At 43.1% G+C, this 8,109-nt stretch overlaps 1 long non-coding RNA gene across 2 annotated transcripts; it reads right to left on the minus strand.

Moving 5' to 3' along the window:
- Positions 1–740: 740 nt before the first annotated feature.
- On the minus strand, positions 741–2,005 carry LOC115380147 (uncharacterized). Of its 2 annotated transcripts, XR_003930300.1 has the most exons (4): positions 1,849–2,005; positions 1,707–1,775; positions 1,572–1,638; positions 741–1,492 (listed from the first exon to the last, which is right to left on the minus strand). It is a non-coding gene; the product is annotated as an uncharacterized LOC115380147 (long non-coding RNA). The 2 variants fall into 2 exon arrangements; XR_003930299.1 differs by having other exon boundaries at positions 1,572–2,005.
- Positions 2,006–8,109: the final 6,104 nt, after the last annotated feature.

Consider the following 8,109-nt stretch of genomic DNA (forward strand, 5'->3'; position numbering starts at 1 on the left):
AATAGTTCCATAAATAATGTCATTTCAAAGTCATAAAATATTTACTAAGTAATAATGGTAAATCTTACCACCAAACTGAACCACTATACCGAGTTTGCTTGATTTTCTGTTATATGATGTCATATCCAGTCTTTTCCCTCTATTTCTAGAGGCACATCAGCACTATTCTCTTGGTGCTTGGGATGCCTGATACCACTGATTGTCATTGTGATCCGATAGTAATACCAAATCTTAGTGATTTTTTACAGAGAAAATTGGTAAAAGTTGACATCAAAAATGATATTGAAACCCTCTGCATTAGTATTAAACAGAACCCAGACTTCTCTCTTTGTTTCTGTTTAATAACAGCTATAATGAAACATGTTCTACAATGTTCAACAAATGTTCACATCTTTACCTCTGATAAGCTTCTGTCAGTGAACACTGCCTAACTGTGGCACCTTCCTCCCCCTCTTCTAAGTCTTCCTGTTCTTTGGCATGGTAGATTCTTAGGTTTCATTAGCTTGGTGGTATCACCATGGTATCTCAGTGACCTTTGACATGTCACATATTACTTAATGAGATTTTATGAAAATGCATGTGTGGCAGCTACAGCGATGCAATGCACATTTAATTCAGAATGATCAGATGATCTTAAAAGTTGCCAGACAACGCCACCCTGGGAATTTCACCCAGAGAATTATTTCTTCCATATACTGAGGACACACAGGTTCGTCACTCAAAGGGCAGGAGACGTGGGTTCAGAAATGTACAAAAATATTTTATTTTACAGTTTTAAAAATATACATGTTCTGTTTAAAACAAACACCATTCACACGGGGAAGGGAAAAAAGGGAACCTTATCAGGTGCTGAGGCTTACCGGTTGGACAGGGGCTAGTGAAAGGGAGAGGGATCCACCAAACCAACTAAAATCACCCACGCACACGTGACACACACTCTGAAGTGAACCAAATCCCAGGGAGCACAGCACACACGAAAAGGGGGGACCCGCCACCCGGATCACCAGCGCCACCATCAGCCTTCAGCAACTGAAAGGGATAACAGAAATTAATGAGGGAGAAATAAGCAAATCAACACAACAAAACCCACTAACTGAACAAAATATAAATGATAAGATTCAAATTAATATAACAAATTATACAATATAATAAATACCCAAATGGAAACAAAATACAAAAGAATAAACTAATCCGAATAAAAGAAGAGAATATAACTACCAGTCAATCACACATTTAAAAAGATCAGTCCATAATTAGCTCCGGCCGACCAACCACCAGAAACAGCGGAGCCAGCGGCCGACAAGTTGCTGGAGACAACAGCGGAGACGGCGGCCGACCAACAGCCGGAGGCAACAGCGGGGACAGCGGCCGACCAAATCGGCCGGAGACAAAACAGGCGGAGACAAAACAGGCGGAGACAAAACAGCAGCGGTCCCAGTCAGCTGAGCGTGACGTCAGCAGCGTAATTGCGATCAGCTGATTCCCAATACACCTGTCGGAGATAGCATTAGCATTTAACGCTAAACGCTGGACAATAATATGGTTGCTACGAAAGTAAAACCCATACAGACCTGTCAGCAGCGGCGGACACACACATGAGGGAGGCAGAGAGAGCCCAGGCATCCACCAGCACTTTACCTGCGACCACACCAGCGTTAGCTAGGTAAAAGCATGCACGATAACGCCAAGAGAGAGAGGACACCTACCACAAGCCAGGAGTGGGGCGCACGCACAGACAAGCGGAGGGGACACACAAGCCTGGGAATATGGTCGCTCTGCGGTGCAAAATAAATGCCTTAAGCATCTCATTGACGAGACAAACAATCAAAAATACAGCACGAGACATACCTGTTGCAAACCGACCCCTAACACAAGCGGAGGTGACGCAGATGGGAGCGCAAAGGAAGAGGCGGGGAGAGAGCCACTGCTTATATACTCCGCTCCTACTCAGTAATTGGCCACCAGTGGCGCACCATACTATGAGGCAGGTCAGTACATACAAACGTAATACATATTTCTATACTGCTACACATGGAACAGATGATATAAGGTGCATTAAAACAATTGGCTATAAAACCCTGTTTTGTTTTGTTTTTTGTTTTTTGTTTTTGTTTTAATGTTCATTCTATCATTTGTTTATCCAGGTTGAGCACAGGCCTAGTGTGATATCCTGGATAATATCATGAGTTAACATCAAGGCATCATGACACTGCTGCTTGGGGCTTTTGTGTTTCCACACACGACTGTTGAGGGCTGGGCTGGATCAGAGTCCAGGGCTGTTTTAGTCCCAGTCCTTCCCTGAATGTCAGTATGGAAAGTCTCAATACTTCAGAATCAATGCACCTATCCCTACTTGATGCTGCCTGAGCAAGAATACCAGGATAGAAACACATTGCAGTAAAGTAGTTACTTCACCAACCCTGTTTAATCTCATTTTGCTTTGAAGTGCTATATAGTTGTGAGTACAGAACGACCGATAGTGGATTTGGCCGATAGCTGATAGTGCCGATAGTAGTTATCTAGAAAAAGGCTGATAGCCAATTATTTGCCAATAGTTGATTACTTGGCCGATAGTCAAAAGAAAGGGGCCGATAGTGCCGTTAACGTAACGTTAGAGTCAGAACGGACAAGCAGTGATGTTAACTAGGGTTGAGCCGGATACTTGGCTGAAACGAGTATCCGGTACAGATATAGCACTGTTGCCGAGTACGAGTATGATCCGAGTAAAATGAGTCAATATCCTTGCTTGTGCGGAATGAAAATCTTCATTAGGTAGCTGACTGTGTCCACACTGTGTGATAGGCCAGTTACACACAGAGCCCCTCCCCTACATAGGCTACACACAGTATAGCAGTGCGCCGCTCACACACAACACACACAGAGACCCTCCCCTACGCCGTGTGCCCCGCTCACACACACACACACACACAGGGACCTCAGCTGTCACTCTCTCAGGTGTAACAGCTCACGTGGTGTCTCTCTTCAGTAGCGGTCAGGTTTTTTCAGCTCGCTCTTCCCTCGGTCTGTAATCACTGATAGTCAGTAGAATTTTTGCTAAACTTGACTGGTAACAGACGCACTGCTTTTGAGCAGAGTTATATATTATATTAGAGTTAGGGGTTGGGGCTGAATGCGACTGGCGTCGCGTCTCTCACTCTCACATATACACATACATATATATATATAGAGAGAGAGAGATATACACACTCTCTCTCTAGTACTTCATAATTGCCTACTACATGTGTTGCATTCATTGATGCACTTAAGAATATCCATGGTCTGTGTCTATAAAAAAAACTTGTTCTATTAATTATTCCAGTAACGTAAACCTAATTTATTAATGAAGCTACATTATATAAAGTCAACTTTTAATGTAATAATCTTATGAATTTACATAGATACCTTGTGTTGTGGTGCACCTTCCAGAAAAATTGAAGCCAGTTTGTGACAGTTTGGGTTTTTTTAAGGACTAGTTTTGTGTGTTTATTTGGGGTGCCAGCCAGGTCTCTCTCCTGGCATTTAAGATTTTAAGTCAGTCAAGTCAGTTTAAATATGTGTACCAAACCCTCACAAAGAATATATATGGCAACATAATACATCCCATATTGAATGACACACAAATTCAATGCACAACACACACAACACTTGGAGTTTTAAGGTAAATAAAAGTTTGCTGTATTATCAGTCTTTTTAACTCACAATTCAAATCAGTCCTTATCAGACAACTCAGAATCACAACATTCATCATGTCTTCCTTTTAACTAAAAGACATTTTTGTTTCTTTTAATCAGACATAGGTTAAGGGATGTTTATTTACCTTGACAGCTTCGGATGTAACTTCCTCCTTCTTCAGAAAGCATCCAACTGACTGCTATATATGGCAGTCTGTGCGTGGCTCACCTGTCAGATCCGGTAGACCTGACTGGGTGGCCGTGCACACCGTGCGGTGCCGCGGCCGGAATTGCTAGATCAGGTGAGCTGGTGGGCTGGCCGCGGCTCCGCACGGTGTGCGCAGCCGCAGCCACCCAGTCAGGTCTGACGGATCTGACAGGTGCGCCGCGCACAGACTGCCATATAAAACTTTCATTATAAATCGACTTTTGTTTATACACGGTTGCAGCAGCACAACGGACAACGAAACAGACAATATGGTTGATTATTGACTGCACAACGCGGCAATTTGCTGGTACAATGAATGACAGTGGCGGAGTGGAATTGAAGCGATCCAGAAGAATACTGTGTAAACGGGTGGAAATTGTGGTTGAAACGGAGAACCAAGACAGGGATAAAGAATCTGACGACCTGAACTCTGCTTGTCTATCACGGCTTTTACCGTATGCTCCGTGCTGCGGACCCCACTCCTCTTTCTCCAAACTGAGTGAGTCCATTTAAAACACACTTGAATTGAGGCGCCAACGTATGACAAGTTCGGGGGGGAGGTAATGCAGGTTGTCACACTCCCTCCCCCCTGAGAAAAGCCTGACGGACAGAGGACTGTTCACCAACATAACTCTACAATCTCTGCAGAGAGCCACACGTGTTTCCGTGACCGCGGCGCATGCTCAGCTCGTTTTAGTAATGTTTGGTCGATACTATCAGTCAGCCAATACTATCGGTGAGGCCAATAGTGTTGAGGCCGATAGTATCTAATTAGTAATTAGTACTATCTTTTTTTCCTTTTTTTCCCTTAATAATTTTATTACAAATAAACAAATATACAAACACAACACATACAATAAAAAAGGGGGGGGCAGTGATTAGACATCTTTTCCTTTTCTTTCTCTTTTTTCTTTTTCTTCCCTTCTCCTTTTATCTATATACAGTACATACAGTACACATACAAACATGCAGCACATACATGCAGCACATGCAAACATACATACATACAGTACAGGCCAAAAGTTTGGACACACCTTCTCATTCAATGCGTTTTCTTTATTTTCATGACTATTTACATTGTAGATTCTCACTGAAGGAATCAAAACTATGAATGAACACATGTGGAGTTATGTACTTAACAAAAAAAGGGGAAATAACTGAAAACATGTTTTATATTCTAGTTTCTTCAAAATAGCCACCCTTTGCTCTGATTACTGCTTTGCACACTCTTGGCATTCTCTCCATGAGCTTCAAGAGGTAGTCACCTGAAATGGTTTTCCAACAGTCTTGAAGGAGTTCCCAGAGGTGTTTAGCACTTGTTGGCCCCTTTGCCTTCACTCTGCGGTCCAGCTCACCCCAAACCATCTCAATTGGGTTCAAGTCCGGTGACTGTGGAGGCCAGGTCATCTGCCGCAGCACTCCATCACTCTCCTTCTTGGTCAAATAGCCCTTACACAGCCTGGAGGTGTGTTTGGGGTCATTGTCCTGTTGAAAAATAAATGATGGTCCAACTAAACGCAAACCGGATGGGATGGCATGTCGCTGCAGGATGCTGTGGTAGCCATGCTGGTTCAGTGTGCCTTCAATTTTGAATAAATCCCCAACAGTGTCACCAGCAAAACACCCCCACACCATCACACCTCCTCCTCCATGCTTCACAGTGGGAACCAGGCATGTGGAATCCATCCGTTCACCTTTTCTGCGTCTCACAAAGACACGGCGGTTGGAACCAAAGATCTCAAATTTGGACTCATCAGACCAAAGCACAGATTTCCTCTGGTCTAATGTCCATTCCTTGTGTTTCTTGGCCCAAACAAATCTCTTCTGCTTGTTGCCTCTCCTTAGCAGTGGTTTCCTAGTAGCTGTTTGACCATGAAGGCCTGATTGGCGCAGTCTCCTCTTAACAGTTGTTCTAGAGATGGGTCTGCTGCTAGAACTCTGTGTGGCATTTATCTGGTCTCTGATCTGAGCTGCTGTTAACTTGCGATTTCTGAGGCTGGTGACTCGGATGACCTTGTCCTCAGAAGCAGAGGTGATTCTTGGTCTTCCTTTCCTGGGTCGGTCCTCATGTGTGCCAGTTTCGTTGTAGCGCTTGATGGTTTTTGCGACTCCATTTGGGGACACATTTAAAGTTTTTGCAATTTTCCAGACTGACTGGCCTTGTCCAACAGGACTGTCAGCTGTGTAGTAACCTGACTTCTGCACAACACAACTGATGGTCCCAACCACATTGTTAAAGCAAGAAATTCCACCAATTAACCCTGATAAGGCACACCTGTGAAGTTAAAACCATTTCAGGTGACTACCTCTTGAAGCTCATCGAGAGAATGCCAAGAGTGTGCAAAGCAGTAATCAGAGCAAAGGGTGGCTATTTTGAAGAAACTAGAATATAAAACATGTTTTCAGTTATTTCACCTTTTTTTTTTTAAGTACATAACTCCACATGTGTTCATTCATAGTTTTGATGCCTTCAGTGAGAATCTACAATGTAAATAGTCATCAAAATAAAGAAAACGCATTGAATGAGAAGGTGTGTCCAAACTTTTGGCCTGTACTGTATGTACTGTATATGCATATGTACATACATTAATACATGCATACATATACCAACGTACACATATACACTCCTGATCAAAATCTTAAGACCTGTTGAGAAATTGCAAGAATTTACATTTTGCACTGTTGGATCTTAAGGTTCTAAGTACAGCTTCAAAATGCAAAAAAGAAATGGGAGTGAGACAAAAAAAAAAAAAAAAAAAATTGAGTAAGCAATTTATTGCAAACAACCATTAAACTGAAATAGGCTGTTCATCAGCTGATCAAAAGTTTAAGACCACAGCCTTTAAAAGCCCCAGTCTTCGCAAAAATGTGGATTCAGTGTCATTTTCTGTCAGGTATCCACACTGTCATGACGTCTTGATGGCAAAGGCAAAAAAGCTTTCTCTCCATCATCATCATCATCATCAACAACCTTTATTTAACTACGCAAGTTAATTAAGAGCAGACTCTTATTTACAATAACAGCCTAGGTGGGGGTAGTGGCCCCCTGGGGAAGGGTATGGGGAGTAAGATTTTAAAAAAAAAAAAAAAAAAAAAAAAAAAAGGATAAAACAGGGGACAGGGTTAAAGACGGACATATAGGCATACACAATATAAGAAGTTGCTGTTGCCAGCACATAAAACACAAGCACAGAACTTCATTTTTCATTTTTCATTGAGAAAAGCAGCACCTACACCAGAATGCTGTTTGTTGATTTCAGTTCAGCTTTCAACACAATCTCCCCCATAAAGCTGATTGGAAAACTGAACACTTTGGGCATCAGTACCACTCTCTGCAACTGGATACTGGACTTCCTCACAAACAGACCCCAGTCAGTTCGGATTGGCAGTCTCTCCTCCTCCACTCTAGTGCTCAACACCGGAGCCCCCCAGGGCTGTGTGCTCAGCCCCCTCCTGTTCACGCTGTACACCCACAACTGCAACCCCCGACATGGAGAGAACTCTATTGTGAAGTTCGCAGATGACACCACCATCATCGGCCAGATTTCCAACAATGATGAGTTTTCATATCGGGAGGAAATCAACCATCTTGCAGAATGGTGCACAGAAAATAACTTACTGCTCAACGTCAGCAAAACCAAAGAGCTGATGGTTGATTTTAGAAAAAAGGAGGCAAAGACACACAACCCTGTCTACATCAATGGAGCTGAGGTGGAGCAAGTGAGCAGTTTTAAGTTCCTGGGAATCAACATAACAGAGAACCTGTCATGGACTTCACATATCTCTGCCCTGGTTAAAAAAGCTCAGAAACAGCTGTATTTCTTAAGGAAACTTAAGAAAGTAAAATTCCCACGCCAAGTTCTTGTCAACCTCTACAAAGGAGCGATTGAAAGCATCCTGACTGGAAACATCACAAACTGGCATGGGATGTGCATGGCCGAGGACAGGAAGACTCTGCAACGAGTGATTAAAACTGCCCAAAACATCATTGATACCCATCTACCAAGCATCAGTGATATCGGGGAGGTGAGGTGCCTGCGCAGAGCCAAAAGGATCCTAAAAGACAACACCCACCCCAGCCACAGCCTGTTCACCCTGCTGCCGTCAGGCAAAAGATACAGAAGTATCCACTGCCGTACCACCAGACTACAGAGCAGCTTCTTCCCTCAGGCTGTGAGACTACTAAATGCACCATCTGCACTCCTCCAGGCTTAATAATTCTATTTTCTA

Source organism: Myripristis murdjan, chromosome 21 (genome assembly GCF_902150065.1).
Source record: "Myripristis murdjan chromosome 21, fMyrMur1.1, whole genome shotgun sequence".
Lineage (NCBI taxonomy): Eukaryota > Metazoa > Chordata > Actinopteri > Holocentriformes > Holocentridae > Myripristis > Myripristis murdjan.